This window comes from Aulonocara stuartgranti, assembly GCF_965226115.1.
Source record: "Aulonocara stuartgranti genome assembly, chromosome: 17".
Classification (NCBI taxonomy): Eukaryota; Metazoa; Chordata; class Actinopteri; order Cichliformes; family Cichlidae; genus Aulonocara; species Aulonocara stuartgranti.
In genome coordinates this window covers 20,459,338-20,481,925 of record NC_138953.1, presented here as the reverse complement: position 1 = coordinate 20,481,925, position 22,588 = coordinate 20,459,338, and the positions used below count along the sequence as shown (strand labels likewise).

The 22,588-nt window shown below is 40.9% G+C and overlaps 1 protein-coding gene across 3 annotated transcripts in view; it reads right to left on the bottom strand.

Moving 5' to 3' along the window:
* Nucleotides 1-22,588, bottom strand: part of tymp (thymidine phosphorylase) — a 49,305-nt gene that overhangs the window by 12,649 nt on the left and 14,068 nt on the right. Inside the window, exon 1 of one of the 3 annotated variants that reach the window (XM_082510444.1) lies at nt 9,814-9,826. The exons of the other annotated variants lie outside the window; for them this stretch is intronic. The gene's annotated coding sequence lies outside the window, so the exon portion shown is untranslated. Of the gene's footprint in view, nt 1-9,813; nt 9,827-22,588 lie in introns of those variants that run through there. 3 annotated transcript variants of the gene reach the window in all.

The window sequence follows — 22,588 nt, the reverse complement described above, 5'->3', positions numbered from 1 at the left end:
AATATTACTCTTATTTCTCTTTCTGGGTCGCAAAAAAAACAAACAACTTTTAACATGTTTTCAGGTGAGAATGTAGCTGTGTAAACTTCAAATATCTGAGCCGATCGACACATCGTCTTCAAACCCCCGCGGTCTTTCACTACTCGGGTTAAACATGATATATAAGTCACTTTGATAACTTAAAAATGTTATTGTTGGGCTTTTTCAGTGTTTTATTTGTTCGTGAGTAAATCGGATTGGCTGAGATTAAAGTTATTAGATTAGATTAAATTCAATTTAACTTTATTAATCCCTCAGGAGGGTTCCTCCGGGGTTTTCACACAGCTGAATAAACATCAAACAGAAAACTAATTAAAGAAAGTGTGAGACGGTCGAGAGTTTACGCCAGCGCCCGGTTATATTTTAGATGGCAAGGAGCAGGCGGCTGTTTCACTCCACCGAGGGAGCTCGTGACGTACTACCCGGCTTTCTTTAGACCGCGAAGGGCGGGTCCTCAGGTGGAAGCAGCCTCTGAATTTGGACACCCCCCGCTGTTTCCAGGCCGGCTAATAATAACGGTGACATTTAACGTATTTTATCCGATAAATAAACACTGTAAAATGTATTTATCACCCCCCCTCCCCCCAACAGCCCTTTTGAATGTCTCCCTAATTCTGAGGTCTCAAGGTTGGCAAGTATGGCCACAACACCTCACTCTTGGAGCACTTTTTTGCCACATGTATCGCAAACCATGTCTCAGCTGTTTGTGGAGGTAAAATACGTCCACACAATTACGCTCAGCCATTGTTGTGAGTGCGCGAGCCAAGGGGCTGCAGACATTTATACAGCCGTATTTCGCACATGACTATGAAAGGCGGAAGAGGAAGTAGTTCCTTTGAATGTAGACAATCCGAATGTTATAGTTTCTTTCCACTGTGTTGCTGTTAATGATAAACTACAAATTAACCCTAAATTACTAAAAATATCGATATTTAATGTGGGAATTGGTTCTAGAACATAAATGACTGGTATCGGAGGAATCGATATTTCAAGATCGATCCGCACATCACTAATGGCAGTCCACTCTCCCTGCAGCACGGACTACACTGCCCATGAGTCTACATTCTTTAGGGCTTTGCCTGTAACACTCTGCCTATTGCCTTCATATTAAATAATTTTCTGAATAACAATTTTTAAAAATATTTCTTCACGTCATGAGACACAGGCATTAGAGCCTCTTAATGTGTGTTTTGTTTGGGTTTCCACCGGCGTGGAATTACCAAAAATAGAGAGGGCATAGCCTAACATATTAAACAGGAAAAGACCACTGTGTAATCCCTTTATTTCAACAAAGTAACAGTACTCTGAATACCACCTTTTTAAACGGCAACTGCAATGGAATATGGTTACTCATATTTTGTATTTTAAATACCTAAAGCCGGTACATGTATTCCATTACTCCCCAACACTGTCTAGTTGTAATTTAACATTTTGCAGTTCTTTCCATGTTTGTTTGATTGGATTTGTTGCATATCTGCTTGTTAGATATTTATTTTTTCCCTCAATATCGTGTTCTACTTTCTGTTCCACTTTCCACTCTTCCCTTATAAATTTATCAAATTCTGAATCCATTAAAAGGGTGATATTAAACTTTATGAGATGATTTAAAATGGGATCAATTCTGCTATCTTTACCTGAGCTGCGGTAATGCATTAATTCCTCCACTGCAGGATCAATAAAGTCTTATTTTATCGCTTATCTTATAAGTTAAGGATATGGGTGCATGCTCACTTATTGTAATAGGGTGTATTCTAGAAGTTGTTTTTTCAATGATAGAATTACTCCTATGAAAAAAATATATTCCTGAAAAAGATTGATATACAGAAGGGATAGCTCAGTAGGTAGAGTGGTGGCCCCATGATCGGAAGGTCAGGGGTTCGACTCCACTGAACGGCTACCCTGAGGTACCCCTGAGCAAGGTGCCGTCCCTACACGCTGCTCCCCGGGCGCTGCATTGGTGGCTGCCCACTGCTTCACTGGGTGAATGGGTTAAATGCAGAGGAACTATTTCCCTATGGGGACTAACACGCACACTTTACTTTAAAAAAAAAAGAAGAAAAGTATAATTCCTGTTTGCTTCATTTCTGAGTCTCCAGACATCACAAACACTAAAATCTTCCATATATTCATGTATTATTCGGGCAGACTGTAAATGTGCTATATTAGCTGAATTACTGGAGCGCTCAAAGGGTTTAATACGAGTTTGCAGTAAGGTCACGTGACTTTCGCGCATTGCATTGTAGGTACCAGTAGCAACAAAATCAAAACACTGCATCAAGCGCTAGTATTTCCAGCACCGATAATCATTAATTCTGCGGTTTTAACCTCTACTTGCATTTTATTTGGCCCAAAAATAGTTATGTACAAAACGACGGAGAACACGGCAGGTCCTTACAAAGACAGACTTGATGAAAAGACAAAAAAAAAGTACCGTATTTTCACGACCATAAGACGCACTGTACTAAAAGGCGCAGTCTCAGTTATGTGCGCCATTACTGTATTTAACACACACATAAGGCGCACTGGATCATAGGGCGCAGACAAGTACCGTATGCGTATTTAAAAATAAAGCGGGAGCAAACCCGAGTTCGGTACCTTAGTCACATTTTTATTACCAGTAATCATCATCATCAACAACACACAAGCATACAAGTGTGCATATTTAAAAAATAAAGCAGGAGCAAAACAAAGTTTGGTACTCACATTTTTATCATCAATCAAACCTATCGAAGTCCTCATCCTCTGTGTCTGAATTGAACAGCTGCGCTAAATCTCCACCAAACATGCCAAGTTCACTTTCTTCACTGTCAGAGTCACTTTCCGTGCCGTGCGGCTCCTTGGAAATGATGCCAGCTTTTGCGAAAGCTCGAACAACAGTGCCAGCAGACATGTTAGCCCAAGCATCTACAATCCATTGGCAAATTGTGGCATGACTCGCCCGGCGCTGCCTTCCACTCTTGGTGAAACTGTGGTCTCCATCGGTCATCCATCGCTCCCAGGCCGCTCGCAGCCTTACTTTGAACGGGCGGTTCACACCGATGTCCAGCAGTTGGAGTTCCTTTGTCAGGCCTCCCGGAATGACAGCAAGCTCACAGTTCATTTGTTTCACTAGTTTTTTCACATCGGCTGTGAGATGGGCACGCATAGAGTCACAGATTAAGAGCGATGGTGATGCGTGGAAAAAAACCACCTGGTCTCCTTACATACACCTCCCTCAGCCACTCTTTCATCATTTCCTCATCCATCCAGCCCTTTTCATTTGCCTTAATGATGATTCCTGCTGGAAACTTCTCTTTAGGCAAAGTCTTTCGCTTAAAAATCACCATAGGCGGCAGTTTCTGTCCATTAGCATGGCAGCCAAGCACAACAGTAAAAGAAGACTTTTCATACCCCGTTGTGCGTATAGCTACCGTGCTGGTCCCCTTCTTCTCCACAGTGTGACTCACCGGGATGTCAAAAGTGAGCGGGACCTCGTCAATGTTTGTGATGTGGCTGGGCTGGATGTTTTTGTCGCCGATGTGTTTGCTGCAGTAGGAGTGGAAGATGGCCAGCTTTTCCTTATAATCCGCTGGAAGTTGCTGCGCTACCGTAGTCCTGGTCCGGATGGAAAAATGGCACCGTTTCATAAAACGAAAGCACCAAGACGGACCTCCTTGGAAATGTTCAATGTTCATCTCTTCAGCTAGTGAAACTGCTTTTAGCCGAATGGTGACCGTCGAAACGCTTCTCCCGCTTTGCTCGATGATCCACCGCTTGAGTCTTTCGTCCAACTCGGGCCACCTCGCCTTATGTCCGCGGAAACTCAGCTGCATTTTCTTGACCTGCCGGAGCTTGTTTTCTAGCTTCCTCCATTTGCGAACCATCGATTCATTAATCTTAAATTCTCTCGCCGCTGCTCGATTTCCATGTTCCTCCGCGTAGCTGATGGCCTTCAGTTTAAACTGTGCTTCGTAAGCGTGTCTCTTTGCCATTTTCAGGGTTGTTAAAACAACGATGTCCTGCATAATGCACATACCTGTTCTTTTATACAGGTATGTGTGATAAAGTCAACGCATACACTTCACCCTTTAGCGTTCTCATGGTGTTTTCTACTACGGCCTCATTACAACACACAGGGCGCACTGCGCTATAGGGCGCGCCGTACGTTTTGAAGAAAATCTAAGACTTTTAAGTGCGCCTTATGGTTGTGAAAATACGGTACGAGGAAAAAAATCAAAGGCGTGAAAGTGTTAGACCCATACGAGCATACAGAGTGGAGTAAGGATGTTAGCGTGCTGCCCAACTTTCATCACACACATATTTATTATTATATGGTCCTAAGCGTGAGTGCATACACTCACAAAATGTTTAGTAACTTCAGATCCCTGCAACAAGCCCCGCCCAGTTTACTTTGGTGATTTGGACTATTCCATTTCACAGCTGTTGTTAGATTTTTTTTTCTTTATTTCCTTCACAGGCCAACACAATCTATTTGTCATTTCAGGTTGTAGTATTACACAACATTTTCGGATCTAATAGAAAAAAATGAGTTTCATAATTCATTCAATTATTGTCTTTATTTATAACTGGCATTATTGTTTCATTCTATTATAGAATCTCACAGGAAAGACGCAAAATTGTATTTCATTGTGCTTTATTAGCTGCTTTGGTGAAAAACAAATCAACAATGCAACAACAAAAAAAAAACAAAAAAACACAACAACACTGCAAAACAACATACTGGAAAACAGTTGTTCATCACTTGATTGCTTCAATACAACACTTGGGCACATATACAGTGGGGCAAAAAAGTATTTAGTCAGCCAGCGATTGTGCAAGTTCCCCCACTTAAAATGATGACAGAGGTCAGTAATTTGCACCAGAGGTACACTTCAACTGTGAGAGACAGAATGTGAAAACAAATCCATGAATTCACATGGTAGGATTTGTAAAGAATTTATTCGTAAATTAGAGTGGAAAATAAGTATTTGGTCACCTCAAACAAGGAAAATCTCTGGCTCTCACAGACCTGTAACGTCTTCTGTAAGAAGCTTTTCTGTCCCCCACCCGTTACCTGTATGAATGGCACCTGTTTGAACTCATCATCTGTATAAAAGACACCTGTCCACAGCCTCAAACAGTCAGACTCCAAACGCCGCCATGGCCAAGACCAAAGAGCTTTCGAAGGACACCAGGAAAAGTATTGTAGACCTGCACCAGACTGGGAAGAGTGAATCTACAATAGGCAAGCAGCTTGGTGTGAAAAAATCAACTGTGGGAGCAATCATCAGAAAATGGAAGACATACAAGACCACTGATAATCTCCCTCGATCTGGGGCTCCACGCAAGATCTCATCCCGTGGGGTCAAAATGATCATGAGAACGGTGAGCAAAGATCCCAGAACCACACGGGGGGACCTGGTGAATGACCTGCAAAGAGCTGGGACCAAAGTAACAAAGGTCACCATCAGTAACACACTACAACGGCAGGGAATCAAATCCCGCAGTGCCAGACGTGTTCCGCTGCTGAAGCCAGTGCATGTCCAGGCCCGTCTGAAGTTTGCCAGAGAGCACATGGATGATACAGCAGAGGATTGGGAGAATGTCATGTGGTCAGATGAAACCAAAGTAGAACTTTTTGGTATAAACTCAACTCGTCGTGTTTGGAGGAAGAAGAATACTGAGTTGCATCCCAAGAACACCATACCTACAGTGAAGCATGGGGGTGGAAACATCATGCTATGGGGCTGTTTTTCTGCCAAGGGGACAGGACGACTGATCCGTGTTAAGGACAGAATGAATGGGGCCATGTATCGTGAGATTTTGAGCCAAAACCTCCTTCCATCAGTGAGAACTTTGAAGATGAAACGAGGCTGGGTCTTCCAACATGACAATGATCCAAAACACACCGCCCGGGCAACAAAGGAGTGGCTCCGTAAGAAGCATTTGAAAGTCCTGGAGTGGCCTAGCCAGTCTCCAGACCTCAACCCCATAGAAAATCTGTGACGGGAGTTGAAAGTCCGTGTTGCTCGGCGACAGCCCCAAAACATCACTGCTCTCGAGAAGATCTGCATGGAGGAATGGGCCAAAATACCAGCTACTGTGTGTGCAAACCTGGTAAAGACCTATAGTAAACGTTTGACCTCTGTTATTGCCAACAAAGGTTATGTTACAAAGTATTGAGTTGTATTTTTGTTATTGACCAAATACTTATTTTCCACCCTGATTTACGAATAAATTCTTTACAAATCCTACCATGTGGATTCATGGATTTTTTTTTTCACATTCTGTCTCTCACAGTTGAAGTGTACCTCTGGTGCAAATTACTGACCTCTGTCATCATTTTAGGTGGGGGAACTTGCACAATCGCTGGCTGACTAAATACTTTTTTGCCCCACTGTATGCGGGACTTTTCGTGGCTGTTTTGATATCGCTCTCTCTCTTAACCGATCAAATCCCGCTGTGGTAGCAGCTTTAAACTCGGTATGACCCAGGTTGATAGAGGTGCCCAGTCTGGATCGCATTCCAGCATTTTGTAGGCTGGTTTTCCTACAAAACACAACAAATATTAGCCCGCAAAGCCACAGTGAACAAAGCAGCATAGCGCAACAAATTCAATTCAAATCAATATAAGACTTATTTGTAACCTACATCAACAATTATGTTATGATAAATTACGTAATAACAACAACAGAAGACGTACCTTTGTGGAACTGCTTGGATCAGACTAACCTGTAAGCTGGAGTGTTCTGGAACGTTATATTTGGTCTTCGAATTGCTGCAATCCAGGCCATCCGTCAGCTCTTTGTTACTTCGGAAACACGGCTTGAACAATTTCTCTTCCACGACGTAATCCGATAAAAAACGATCTCTTTAGCCGTCGGCTTCCCGTGGCTGTCATGCAACCGGCTATTGCAGTTAATAATACAACAGCTTCTTGCCATTTTTTGTGTTTCTTTTTATCGCTGTGTGAATGTTTTCATGTGAAAGCCTGCGTGCGCTACTACCGCTTGCCACTCGTACCTACAATTCTTTGCAGTTTTACCCCGGAAATGATGTCACATTTTCCATTTTCAGTCTCTGATAGAAAACTGTATTTAAAAAAGCCGGATCATCATTATTAGGAGCACACAGATCGATGATTGTAAAAATATTGTTTGAAATAGTACATAATAATTAGGGGTGCAACGATACACAAAATTCACGGTTCGGTTCGATACTTTGGTGTCACGATTCGATTTTTTTTCGATACAAAAAAATGTTCATGCTTTTTTAATTTGTCATTTATTAAAATTATGAATAGATATTTTAACTTAAAAGTACAGTTTTTAAATTTAATATTGCTGAAACAACAAAGTAATAAAAAAAATTTATCTATCTGATCGAGAAATCACTCATCTTTGGAAAAGAGAGTTTATTACAGAGAAATGGCTCTTTCCAAAATAAAAGCTATACTATACGCTTCTTCTGGGCTATATTCTCAGCAGCATATTAAACATATCAGGTCCCCATAAGGAGAATCATGTGCTAACGGCTGTCTAGATGACTCGGGTAAAGTTTGTAGCATGCGTGCTTGTTGTTTTTGTCTGCTTCCACTTGTCTTTGCACTAGGATGATGTCGACGTAAATGTGTAGTCATATTCATTGTGTTCCCACTAGTGCTGTCAGCGTTAATCTGAAATGACATTAACGCCACAACACGGCAAATCTCCGTTAACGAGCTATCCGTGCCTGGGGCTGGACAGCGTCAACACGTTAACGAGCTAACTGCGCTAAAGCACTAGTTCCCACCCATGTAACTGAGCATTGCGTGGCACATCCGACATACTGTTTTACTTTTGTCCATGACGCGCTTACCTTCAGGGTCATACATCACATGAAAATAGTTCCAAAGGCCAGATCTGAATGAGGGTGGGGGAGGTTCAATTTGCCATGTTGCACTGAGCTTTAGTGATGGGTCGGTCGCGAACGTAATGGCTCTTAGAGCCGACTCTTTGAAGTGAACGACGCGAGCCGAATCCTTATCACGAGCCATGTTTTTTTTTTTTCTCTCACCCTCTCTCGCACTTTTTATCCGCTTCACTCAGCATGCGAGCCTTGTGCTTTGCGCTGGGCAGAGGGGGGAGGGGCGGTAGTTACACTCAGTAGCACAGGAACAGAGCAGGGGCCCGTTCTTCGTACGTCGCTTACTACATCCAAGATCAAATGACACATCCAAGACCAAATCATCGCGCTAACCGTGAGCTCGCTAATCCGGTTCTCCGAACACACCTGCTGTTGACGATTAGTACAGCTGGATGAAGTAATGTGAGATCACTGGGTGTCGTAAAAGGGGCTACGCATTGATAGTGGAAACATTGATCGGCAACCCTCTGATTGGTCGGCGAAAATGTCGAAGGGGCGCGCTCGGTATTTTTCGGCAGCAGAGCAAGAACTCCTGAGTGAGCGATTTCAGGAGTTTCAGAGTTTAATCAGAACGCAAGGGAACACTGCAAAGGCTGCAAAAGCAAGGAGAGAGGGCTGGCAGAAAGTTGCTGACAAATTAAACTCGTAAGTAATTTAATAATAATAATAATAATAATGGAGTGGATTGATATAGCGCTTTTCAAGGCACCCAAAGCGCATGACAATGCCACTATTCATTCACTCTCACATTCACACACTGGTGGAAGCAGCTACAGTTGTAGCCACAGCTGCCCTGGGGCAGACTGACAGAAGCCAGGCTGCCATATCGCGCCATCGGCCCCTCTGGCCAACACCAGTAGGCGGTAGGGTAGATTTATTATATTACACTATATTATCCAATATTATATTACATTATATTATATTATGTTATATTATATCCCCTTTCACATTAGAGCGACGACAGGACCCACTAGAACATGGGAACAAGTAAAAGTGAAATATAAGAATATTCTACAGAATGGTAATATTTGTGTGGATGCCTTAGGCATCCACACTATTGAGTTCCTGTTTCTCTTTATTCTTTATTGTGTGGATGCTTAAGCATCCACACTATTGAGCATCCACACTATTGAGTTCCTGTTTCTCTTTATTGTGTGGATGCCTTAATAGGCATCCACACTATTGAGATCCTGTTTCTCTTTATTCTTTATTCTACTTTATTCTAGTTGCTTCCGTACGTTTTTTGGCGCTCAACTACTCCCTCAGTTTTTGTGCTATTTTCACCGTTCAAATCTTAAAAAATTCTGCTCTTTCTGCTCTTTGTGGCTATATCTTTTGGTGCTCATAACTTCTATACTTTTTGAGATATTGATTTATCTTTTCAATATTTTTTGCTCTTTTCTGCATATTATCAGTGGCCTCACTGATTTTCCTTGCCGGCTTGACCTGTGTTTTAGCTCAGTGAGATGAGCGTCCATTCTCGGACTGGGAGGCCTGGGTTCAAATCCCGCTTATGGCAACATTTCTTTCAGTTAACAGTTAAACTTTTTTAACTCTTTTCAACAGAATTTTAAGCTTTTTCAGACCTTTTTCAGCAACATTTTCAGTTTTTTCACCACTTTTCAGCACAAATACCAGCTTTTCAGCTGTTTTTAGTAAAAACCTCTTTTCAGCAGAATTTTGCTCATTGAACTCTTTTCAGCAAAAATTCTTCTGATTGAACTCTTTTCAGACAAGTTTTTCAGTTTTTTCTGCTATTTTCAGCAAAAACCTCTTTTCAGGAGAATTCTGCTAATTGAACTCTTTTCAGTAGAAATTCTGCTGATTCAACTCTTTTCAGCAGAAATTCTCCTGATTGAACTCTTTTCAGCAGAAATTCTGCTGATTCACCTCTTTTCTGCAAAGTTTTCAGCCTTTTCACCTCTTATTAGCACACTTCTCAGCTGCTTCTGCTCATTTCAACACAATTATCAGTCTCTCCACCTCTTCTTTGTTAGAATGAGTTTGGCTCAGTGAGATGTGTAGCTGCCTTGAAACCAGAGGGGCCAGGTTCGAATCCTGCTCAGGGCAACCTTTTTTCCAGCAGACAACTTCAGCGTTAAGGCATCCACACAGCATTTTTGCAGGAAATTAGGAAATTAGGAAATTATGGCTATTTGTTCGAGGGGAATCCTGAATGTCAGAAATACACTGAAGAAAACTCACACCTCTCTCTGTGTCTGTGTGTGTAAGGGCTGACTACAGCAGGTGCAGCTAATTTAACTGACCTAGATATACCAAGCCCAGACTCTCAACAGCCCCTGTTCACTTTACCCTCTGTGTATGTTTGTGTGTATCAATATTTCTCCTATGTTAAAGTATTACTCCTCAACCATAGTATTTCTGCTAAATCAAAGTACATATACTACATCTTAGTACTTCTGCTCAATCACAGTATTTTTGCTAAAACATATTGTGGTATTTGTGCAAGAACATTGAACTGTTATGTTATAGTATTACTACTAAGTCATAGTATTTCTGCGTTGTTATAGTATTTGTGCTAAAACGTAGTATCTCTGCCAAGTCATAGAATTACTGCAATTTAATAGTTTTTTTTAGGAAATCTGTTATGTTATAGTATTACTACTCAGTCATAGTATTTCTGCCAAATCATAGTATTTGTGTGAATTTGTATACTGTAATATCACTGTATTATGTAGTGGCTAAGTAGGGGCTGTTTACTAAGTGCATCAGTGTAAATAGGTCATCTCTTGTGTTGGAGTGCCCTCTTGTGGCGCCTTTTGGGTAGTGCCTTAGTAAACGGGAACCCTGTAAAAAGTGGCATCAGACTGATTTGTAGTGGAGGAATTTGTTACCAGTTTTCTTAATCTTTAATCTGTATGCATGTTGTAATGCATACCCTGTTCTTAATCATAGAAACCACACCATATCACCTCTCCACATCCTCCTACTGTATGCCATACCTCCCTGTACCATCCATCTGACCGCAATAAACTCCACCTGTGGTAATCTAATCCCTGGATGTCAGCCTCTCCTTCTGACCGAGGATAGTTATAGTATTTGAGCCAAATCATAGTATTTGTGCTAAAACATAGTATTTCTTCCAAATCATAGTATTTGTGCCAAAGTATAGTATTTCTTCCAAATCATAGTATAACTGCACAATAAAGGTTCTTGAGCCACATCAGTGTTTGTGCCAAATCTTAGTATTTCTTCTAAATCCTAGTAATTCTGCTCAATGATAGAATTTCTGCTATGCTTTAGTACTTTTTTCCTAGATTGTAGTACTTCTGCTAAGTCAAAGTATTTCATGTAAATCATAGTATTTCTACCAAGTCCCAATGTTTCTGCTAAATCATAAATAATGTTTTAGTACAAATTGTATGATTTGGTGGAACTTTCTGTGTTCCAGCACAAATGCTATGATTTGGCAGGAAAAAAATATTATTTAGTATAAATACTAAGTTTTAGCAGAAATGCTATGTTTAAACTTTAAAAAGTTCTGCTATTTCTGCTGATGTGTGTTATGACTTTTGACCATTGAAATGAATGGAACACATTATCTATGTGGTCACTGATTTTGCATGATGGGCTGAGCTGTGTTTTACCTCAGTGAGATAAGCATCCGTTCTCAGACTGGGAAGCCTGGGTTCAAATCCAGCTTATGGCAACATTTCTTTCACTTAACAGTTAAACTCTTTTCAACACAAATTTCATTTTTTTCACCCCTTTTCAGCAAAATTTTCAGTTTTTTTAACCCCTTTTCAGCACAAATCCAAACTTTTTCAGCTCTTTTTCAGCAAAAAACAGTAAAACTTTTTAAACTCTTTTCAACACAAATTTCAGCTTTTTCACCTCTTTTCAGAAGAATTGTAAGTTTTTTCACCACTTTTTAGCAAAAATACCAGCTTTTTCAGCTGTTTTCAGCAAAAACCTCTTTTCAGCAGAATTCTGCTCATTCAACTCTTTTCAGCAGAAATTCTGCTGATTGAACTCTTTTCAGCAAAATATTCAGTTTTTTCTGCTGTTTTCAGAAAAAACCTCTTTTCAGCAGAAATTCTGCTCATTCAACTCTTTTCAGCAGAAATTCTGCTCATTCAACTCTTTTCAGCAGAAATTCTGCTTATTCACCTCTTCTGTAAAAATTTCATATTTTCCACCTCTTATCAGCACAATTCTCAGCAGCTTCTGCTCATTTCAGCACAATTGTCAATCTCTCCACCTCTTCTTTGTGAGAAAGAGGTTGGCTCAGTGAGCTAAATAGCTACCTTTAGACCAGGAGGGCCAGGTTCGAATCCTGCTCAGGGCAATGTTTTGTTTTTGTTTTTTTTCTCAACTTTTTCAGCTTTTTTCACCATACATCTTCAGCGTAAGGCATCCACACAGCATTTTCGCAGGAAATGCAAATTTTTCTAGTTGGGTGGATGCCGTAGGCATCCACACTATTGAGATCCTGTTTCTCTTTATTCTTTATCCTTTATTATTCTAGTTGCTCCGTTTCTTTGCCGCTTAACTACTCCCTCAGTTTTCAGCCGATTTTTACCATTCAAACTCTAAACTGTTCTGCTATTTCTGCTTTCGACTGCTATATCTTTTGGTACTTATTACTATTATACTTTTTAAAATATTACACTTTTTTCCTTTAATTTGTCCCATTGAAATGAATGGGAAACTTCTACAATTCTGCTAAAACTTGCTTGTCTTTGAAACTTAACTACTTCCTCATACTTTCACCTAGAAACTCCATTCAAACTTTAAAACGTTCTCAGATGATTGGGCTATTCCTGTGTGATTCAGCTTTTTCATATCTGTTACCGTTTTCATGTAATGACTCTTTAAGTTTTCAGTTACAACTTTGTGATTTTTCAGAAAATACATGTGTTGCTATGGTTGCTATGCAATTAACTCCCACTGCACACTCGTCCGTTCTGAATTTTCTCTTCATGTCTGAACAACTCCTTGCTACTCGCTCAATTTCCACTCAACTTCCACAAATTATACATCAAAACGTAGGTATTTTTGCTGGCTTTAAGACAGTGTCACTATAATTATTGTGAGAGTTACGTTTTTTTCACAATTTGCCTCGAAGTGACACATGGTCTAAAAACTCCCCATTCAAAGTCTATGGGGAGGTTGTGAAACTCAGAGCTGAAATACTGAAACTGAAGGCATTTTCAAATCGTCATATCTCCTTAACGAAGCAAAGTTAAGACATGAGGCTTGTCCCTGTATATCTTCAGACACTCCTGACACTCACAATTCAAGAATTATTTTCTCACCTATTACCGTTCTGAGATGAGTTAGACTTGTTTGAGGGGTGGAAATCTGTCCTCCTCTCATTTTTCAAATTCCGAAAATGAAGCCGTTTCTTCTCTCGTCATATCTCCGCGACGGAGATACAAAGAGCTATGTAAATCGCAGTCAAAGTACACCAAAGTCCGCTGATTCACCCAGTGCAAGAATTATGCTTCTATCCCACCTAGTTTTTGAGTTACACGACGTTTTGTAACTCCAAAAAACGGCGTTTTTCGCGTCTCACCGCGATCTAATTCTGACTCCTCATCACCCTTTTTTTCAAAGCGCCCGCCCCCTTAGAGGTGGCGCGATTGGTAATGACACCGCTCTTCAGACCAGAGGTCGTGGGTTCGATTCCACCTTGGCCCACATGTTTTTTTTTTAACTACAAATTTATACACTATCACAGACCGGTAATTCATATTGATAATTTATTACAATTCTGCAAAGTTTAATGATTTTAGCAGCTTTTCTAATATGGACCTCAGATTCTGGTTAACAGTCTATGGCAGAAATACATACAAGTACACAGCCTGATGAAGCAGACAGAAGCAGTACCTCTGATTGGTTCCGCAGTTTCACCTCTTATCAGCACAAATCTCACCCTCTTCTGCTGTTTTCACCTCTTTTCTGCTAATTTGAGCTTCTGTTCCACAGTGCACTCAGCCTCTTCTGCTGTTTTCATTAGAATTTTAAGCTTTTCCACCTTTTTTCAGTTACGTGAGAACCAGTTTGGCTCAATGAGTAGCTGAAAAATATCAGCCTCTTCTGCTGTTTTAGCAGGATTTCAGAGTTCAGCTTTTTCACTTGTTTTAAGCACAAATTTCAGTTTCTTTACCTCATTTCACAACAAAGTTCTTCCTCTTCACCTCTTTTCTGCTAATTTGAGCTGCTGCTCCACAGTGCACATTTTCCCTCTCATCATATCTTTGCTTGTGACCAGAACTCATTTGGCTCAGAGGGTAGGGCATCTGTCGTGAGACCCGGTGGCAGAGGTTCGAATCCTACCTGTGACAGCTGCTACACATGTTCACTGCTTGCATGCGCTCTGCTTTCTTGACACTCTCCAGTGTGTCATTACACATACAGCCATCTTCAGCAAGCACTTCTGCTTCTACACTTCTTTTCAACTCGGCTTTTTGCTTCTTTACCTCTTTTCAGCAGAAATTATTCCTCTTCACCTCTTTTCTGCTAATTAGAGCTCCTGCTCCACAGTGCACTTAGCCTCTTCTGCTGTTTTCATTAGAATTTTAAGCTTTTCCACCTTTTTTCAGTTACGTGAGAACCAGTTTGGCTCAGTGAGTAGCTGAAAAATATCAGCCTCTACTACTGTTTTAGCAGGATTTCAGAGTTCAGCTTTTTCACTTGTTTTAAGCACAAATTTCAGTTTCTTTACCTCATTTCACAACAAAGTTCTTCCTCTTCACCTCTTTTCTGTTAATTTGAGCTTCTGCTCCACAGTGCACATTTTCTCTCTCATCATATATTTGCTTGAGACCAGAACTCATTTGGCTCAGAGGGTAGGGCAGCTGCCGTGAGACCCGGGGGCAGAGTTTCGAATCCTACCTGTGACAGTTGCTACACATGTTCCCTGCTTGCATGCGCTCTGCTTTCTTGACACTCTCCAGTGTGTCATTACACATACAGCCATCTTCAGCAAGCACTTCTACACCTCTTTTCAACTCATCTTTTTGCTTCTTTACCTCTTTTCAGCAGAACTTCTTCTGATTCACCTCTTTTCTGCTAAATGTTTAGCCTTTTCACCTCTTATTAGCACAATACTAAGCAGCTTCTGCTAATTTCACCAGAATTGTCAGTCTCTCCACCTCTTCTTTGTAAGAATCAGTTTGGTCCAGTAAGGTGAGACGCCGCCTATAGATCAGAAAGGCCAGGTTCGAATCTCGCTCAGGGCAATGTTTTTTGTTTTTTCAACTTTTTCTGCTTTTTTCAGCAGAAATCTTCAGCGTAAGGCATCCACACAGCATTTTCGCAGGAAATGCAATTTTTTCTAGTTATTCTAGTTGCTTCCGTACGTTTTTTGGACCGCTACTCCTCCCACAGCTTTTGTGCTATTTTCACCGTTCAAATCTTAAAAAATTCTGCTCTTTCTGCTAATGGGTGCTATATCTTTTGGTGCTCATAACTTCTATACTTTTTGAGATATTGATTTTTCTTTTCAATATTTTTTGCCCTTTTTTGCATATTATCAGTGGCCTCACTGATTTTCCTTGCCGGCTTGACCTGTGTTTTAGCTCAGTGAGATGAGCGTCCGTTCTCAGACTGGGAGGCCCGGGTTCAAATCCCGCTTATGGCAACATTTCTTTCAGTCAACAGTAAAACTTTTTTAAACTCTTTTCACCACAAATTTAAGCTTTTTCAGCCCTTTTCAGCACAATTTTCAGTTTTTTCACCACTTTTCAGCACAAATACCAGCTTTTTCAGCTGTTTTCAGCAAAAACCTCTTTTCAGCAGAATACTGCTCATTCAACTCTTTTCAGCAGAAATTCTGCTGATTGAACTCTTTTCAGCAGAATTTTCACCTCTTTTATGCCCAAATTCTGCTTATTCATCTCTTCTGAAAAACTTTCAGCCTTTTCACCTCTTATTAGCACAAATCTCAGCTGTTTTCAGAAAAAACTCTTTTGAGCAGAAATTCTGCTGATTCATCTCTTTGCAGCTCATCTTTTTGCTTCCTTACCTCTTTTCTGCAAAGTTTTTAGTCTTTTCACCTCTTATCAGCACAATTCTAAGCAGCTTCTGCTAATTTCACCAGAATTGTCAGTCTATCCACCTCTGTTTATTAGAAAGAGATTGGCGCACTGAGGTGAGACGCTGCCTTTAGACCAGAAGGGCCAGGTTCGAATCCTGCTCAGGGCAATGTTTTTTTGTTTTTGTTTTTTCAACTTTTTCAGCTTTTTTCAGCCGACATCTTCAGCATTAAGGCATCCACACAGCATTTTCGCAGGAAATGCAAATTTTTCTAGTTATCACTTATATTGCTTTTCGTCTCTTGGAAAGAGACCCTGAAATAATCTGTTTGTTTGTCCATGACAGCAACCAAGAAAAGGGCAGAGCAACAAAAGACAGGTGGTGGTCCTGCACCCCCTCGTCAACAAGTTGGTTAAGTAAATAATACCCTCACGGGAATATCGATATCTCTCTATGAGCACACTGTCGCGCTGAGCTAAAGGATCCTGTCTATCCCGCAATATACGCTGAATTCTGAGGACTCTCCTTATCAATCTTGCACCTTCCGCAATGGGTGGCTCGCATATACGGACAGGCTTCCCAAATCCACCTTCACTTTTATAGCCGTGGTCTCTCATCTTGATTACACAAAGTAATTTGCAATTACTACTCTGAAATATGAATTACATCTGTAATAATCACATACATGTAATAGAATTTTAATAGTACATTTCCCTTTTTTAGGAAATGACCTGTATGTATCTGTGTGACATCAATAACAGGATCAAGTGCTGCATTATCTTTAGTTACATTGATGTTATTTATTTATGGTGAAACAGTGGTGGAATATCGCTGTTGCTTTCGTATACATGAAGCGGACATACCTGCGTGGCCGCGATCTAATCCTGTTTACATAAAGTAAACCTGCTCCCGAGCAGGTTTACGCTTACGGCTCTGTTGCTATGGCAGCAAGTCCCGGATGAGCTTCGGGGAACCGAACGATCTAAGATCACGTGAAATCGTCAACAATCAAATCCAGCTAACTTACTTAGCGAGGTACGAAGAACGGGCCCCAGGAGGGAGAGAGAGAGAAAGAGAGCCAGGGACAACAACGTCACATTAGAAAGGTATAGTAATCATCCACAACTATTTTCAGTAGCGGATTATAAAGGATTCAGAAAGTTTATTCATGCAGGCCCATATGACAGAGAATATGCATGTTCCTTTTGTTTTCATATTATAATTTATATTTAATTGTGTTGTGGTTTGCAGTGTTTTGTGTTGTTTCACTTTAAATTTGTAAAAGGAAAAAGCTGAAAATTTAAATAGTTAAAAGTTGAAATGTGAGTAGTTGATTTTTGTATTATATGATTTATTTATTGCATTTCATGTGGAGTGAATAAACAAAAGTATATTTACGGTGGCCCCTACAGACAAAGCACATACAAACTTCGAATCACGTACGAACCCTGAAGCACGTACAAACTCCAAAACACGTACAAACTCCAAAACATGTAAAAACACGTACAAACTCCAAAACACGTAAAAACTCAGAAAAACATAAAAACTCAAAACACGTACAAAAGATAACAGAACTGCTCCAGGATGCTAGGGGCAGCATTGAGCTTTTGTTACCCAGTGGCTACACAAGCCAGCAAGTACCAACGACCAGATTTGGTGTGTGGTAATAACAGGTAAATGAACATTTTTTTTATTTTTATTATTTGACTATATATGAATGCTTGTGTATAAATACACAAACAATACACATATGCTTTCATGCTTGCAATTGTGTAATTTAATTGGTAGCTCTGTTTTGGAAGTTCAGTTCATGCTAGAAATGGGGTTTGGAGTTTGTATGTGCTTTTTGGAGTTTGTACGTGCTTTGTCTCTAGGGGCCACCACACACACACATATATATATATATATATATATATATATATATATATATATATGTAAATGAAACCACTTTTTTTTACATTAGTAATTCCTTTTGTGCATAATTTTATATTATTGCTAATAATAAATAAATGAAAGCAACAAAACAACCTGAAGAGCCGGTTCGGAGTCGAAAGAGCCGGCTCTTTTTTAGTGAGGCGAACCGAAAGAGCCAGTTCTCTAAAAAGAGCTGGAAATCCCATCACTACTGAGCTTAGCTTCTGACTTACGCTGTGCTCAGTGGATCTGCGCTAGACAGTGCAGTCTAGGCGGAGTAGTCGAACGCAGGTCCACTGAGCTCTCAACACAGACAGCATCGTCAGAAGAAAAGTTGATAAAATAAATTAAAAATTTTGTATTGTTGATACATATGCATACCGAAAGCACTGTATGAACGATTCTATATCAATACGAGTGTCGTTGCACCCCTAATAATTATATATCGACCTTCTGTGTCTATTAGAGCAAATGTAACAAGATAGACACACCTCTTTGTTTACTATTATAACAAGCTGAAAAGGACAGATTCAATTAGAGCCTGTACCTTTCTTCTGATTTTTGTAGAAGTGTTTCCTGAGGAGAATGGCTACCTTTCATTTTGTGACATATTCCAGAATTGTTGCGCTTTTCACCTGTGAACGAATACCGCGCACATTCCAAGAAACCAGAGTGACAGGCACCACACAAAGAATGTGAACTTTGTAGATGTGTTTCCTAAGGAGATGTATGTATGTGCAGTATGGGATCTGGGTGTGTGTCTGTGTAGCCTAAAGTTTATGAATATATGAGAAAGTGTTGTGTGATGGAGATGGGCTGTGAGGACTTGAGTTATAAATATGAAACAAATAATATCAGACTGACCCTGCCGCAGTTTGCTCCCCTGTCCAAATCCTGGACAGGCGTGGTTTTAGAACGTATACTCAGCGTCAAAGTTAATGTGAATCGATAAGCGGAAGCGAATGGATGTATGGATGGCGTTTACACAGACACGGTTCTCTGTTATTCGGCCGAACGTCCTCGGGTTGTTGAAATAATCCCGCCCGAGAACAATAAATGCGTCATTTTCTGTTGTAACCCACAAACTGACCGTAGGCAATGCACCGACACTCATCTTTCACTGTTTCACTAAGGTAAAACAGTTTAGTTGTTGAATGGAAGCTGCTGCCCGGTGCGCGCTCCGGTGTTCCAGATCTACTGGCGTTTAGATCAACTGGCGTTGGTCGAACAGATGTGTGGCAGTCTTGCGTTTCAGTAGCTCCTACCGACAAACCAGCAAAAAAAACGCCAAATGTGTCACCTGTGACACTTTTGAGGTTGTCTCAAACACACTCCGTCAGTCTTGATGCTGTTGAACAACAAAATATTTAAAAATGTGGCGAGTTTACCTGGTGATATCCTCATGCGCGACGCGATCGCGAAAACAGCAAACTAGTAACACCACGCCGTTGTTGTTCACAGGACAGCAAGAGTAAACGATCGGGAGACTCTTGTCGTCGTTATCGTTCCCCTCGCACGGTTTATTTCTCCGAATTCAGCGTTTTTGCTTCACAACTACAGCGTGCAGTTTACTTTGTGCACTAACATGGACTCGAGTCAACCAGCGCCACCTCTGGCCAAGTGCCACAGCCTACAGCCAGATCAACCTGTGACACATCTGCACCACGTTTGAATTCGTGTCATGCACATTTGTACCTTTCAATTGTGTCTGTTTGTGCGTCATGCAAATAAACCTTTGAAATGAATGAAATGATATCATGTATTTATTATCAGCCTACATTTGTACAAAATGCCAAATGACATACACATAAGAATCACCATCCTGATATCAATACTTTTGCCCATACGAAAAATGTCGTGAACACACTAATATTTCACCAGTGTTGTAACATCACATGTCGTTAGCATAGTCTGCCTGTGTCTTCCCTCTGCAAACAAACATGTTAGAGTTGGTTGTGATATACAGTCTGCATAAGTGTGGTCAATCTAATAAACATTTATAAGGAGATGGCAGTTACTGTGAATGTACAGCAGTTACACAGTGATTAGTAATAAACAGTCAGACAATGACTCTGACAATCTCATTCAATCTTGCAGATTGCACCTTCTGTGGAAAGTGGTACCACACGGTGTGTGTGGACTTCCCCTGTGCAGAAGGCGACTACAAATGTTGTGGGTGCTAAATAAACAGAAAAAAGTGATCCCTGTTGTCTTTGCTTACCGATTGTTTTTAGTGTTGACAATCCACATTGCTGGCATTGCATCTTTCAACATGTTTGTGGGCAGATTTGGATGTACCAGGGGTAAGTGCAGCCACTCAGCCTCTACTCAATGTGATCATAGCAGCAGGTGCAGATGTGTCACAAGTTAATCTAGTAGTGGCCTATGGTCATGTGTTAGTGGTGGGAACAGTCATATCCACTCACTCTCACTGGCTGTTTATTACTAATCACTGTGTAACTGCTGTGAATTCACAGTAACTGCCGTCTCCTTACAAATCTTCATTAGATTAACCACACTTATACAGACTGTATATAACTCCAGCCATGTTGATGAATTGCCTATATTGGCTGGAAATATTCATTTTCAGGGAAAAGACACAGACAGACGATGCTTACAGGATGTGATGTGACAACACTAATGAAATATTGATGTGTCATATTTGTCCAAGGCGTATTTCATTGTTATGGAAAAAGAGAATATTAAAATCATGATGACCAATTGGAGCAGTGATTTCTATGACTTTGTGTATATAATTTGGAATTCTGTACAAATGTAGGCCAATAAGGAATATATGATATCATTTCATTCTTTCCAAAGGTTTATTTGCATGACGCACAAACAGACACAATTGAAAGGTACAAATGTGCATGACACGAATTCAAACGTGGTGCAGATGTGTCACAGGTTGATCTGGCTGTAGGCTGTGGCACTTGGCCAGAGGTGGCGCTGGTTGACTCGAGTCCATGTTAGTGCACAAAGTAAACTGCACGCTGTAGTTGTGAAGCAAAAACGCTGAATTCGGAGAAATAAACCGTGCGAGGGGAACGATAACGACGACAAGAGTCTCCCGATCGTTTACTCTTGCTGTCCTGTGAACAACAACGGCGTGGTGTTACTTGTTTGCTGTTTTCGCGATCGCGTCGCGCATGAGGATATCACCAGGTAAACTCGCCACATTTTTAAATATTTTGTTGTTCAACAGCATCAAGACTGACGGAGTGTGTTTGAGACAACCTCACAAGTGTCACAGGTGACACATTTGGCGTTTTTTTTGCTGGTTTGTCGGTAGGAGCTACTGAAACGCAAGACTGCCACACATCTGTTCGACCAACGCCAGTTGATCTAAACGCCAGTAGATCTGGAACACCGGAGCGCGCAGGGGAAACTGAATTTAAATCTTTGATCTCGTGGTGAAGCATGGCTAGAACATCCAGCTTTTTGTTGTTGGATTCTACACACTTGCCTGCATGTCGGGTACGAGTAGGTCCTCGGTATCCGCTGATGAGTCGGTTTTTCTCGTTGTGTTGGACCGCTTGGTCAGGTTATCCGGTTGTTTGTCGGATTCCTCCATGACGCACCTGTCAGAAGAAATGTGGGAGTTGTCTTCCTCCGCGCTGAATGGTGTATGTTTGTTTTAGGTTACTGAGAGCTGTTTGTTTAAATGTAAATGTTTTAAATCCCTGTCACTGGGAGTCTCGCGAGCTCACAGCATCACGTTTCACTCTATGAGACGCGCAGGTTTATAACTCACCTGTTTAAACTGTATTACGGTTTAAAGCTTGCATTATTGCAGCAGTGGCAGGTGGATGGCTGCAGCTTTTGGTGTGTTTTGGAGAGTTTTTAATGCACTGTCTGACAAATAATGTCACCCGCACTGCGGTTAGAGCCACTGCCGGTAAATCTTTAGTTTCAGTTTGTTGTTGTCACAGACAGACGGTCATCACCGGTCGATCTGCCAGTTTGGGTTGTGTTTTTGTGCACTTTTGCTGTTTTCTCCTCTCCGTTCCGTGTGTGTTTGTGTTCTTTCTTGTGATGTGGAAACATGTACTTCCGGGGAGCCGTGGCACAGAACGGCAGCTGACCCGCCGCACCTGTGCTTAATCGCTTCGCCGGCTGCTACTAGAGTCCTTGACTCTCATGTAAAATCTTTGTCTCGTTCCTGTTTCTATCATTTAAGAAACATCTCTAAACTGCGACATATGGTCTCTTCAGCTGAACTGGAAAAACTCATGCATTTGTGTCATCACGCTTAGATTACTGTAATTCCCTGTTTACTAGCTTGGATAAATCATCTCTCTCTCTCCTCCAGGCAATACAAAACGCAGCAGCCAGACTACTAACTCGTTCTACCAAGCGTGCCCACATTACTCCCATCTTATATTCTTTACATTGGCTCCCAATAGAGTTTAGAATTCGCTTTGAAACTCTTGTTTTAACATACAGAGCACTAAATGACCAGGCTCCAGATTATTTATCCAAGCTTCTTAGAAAATACACTGCTGCTCGTCATCTCCGCTCACAGACTCAGAGTCTGGTTGTTCCCCGTACACGACGGAAGACAAAAGGGGACAGAGCCTTTCAGTCTGTTGCACCAAGGCTGTGGAACAGTTTACCACTACAATTACATTTGCTTGACTCTGTGGATTCTTTTAAAAAACAGTTAAAAACTTTTCTGTTCAAACAAGCCTTTTGTTGTTCTATTCATTTTATATATATTTTTTACATTATTTACATTTGATCTTTT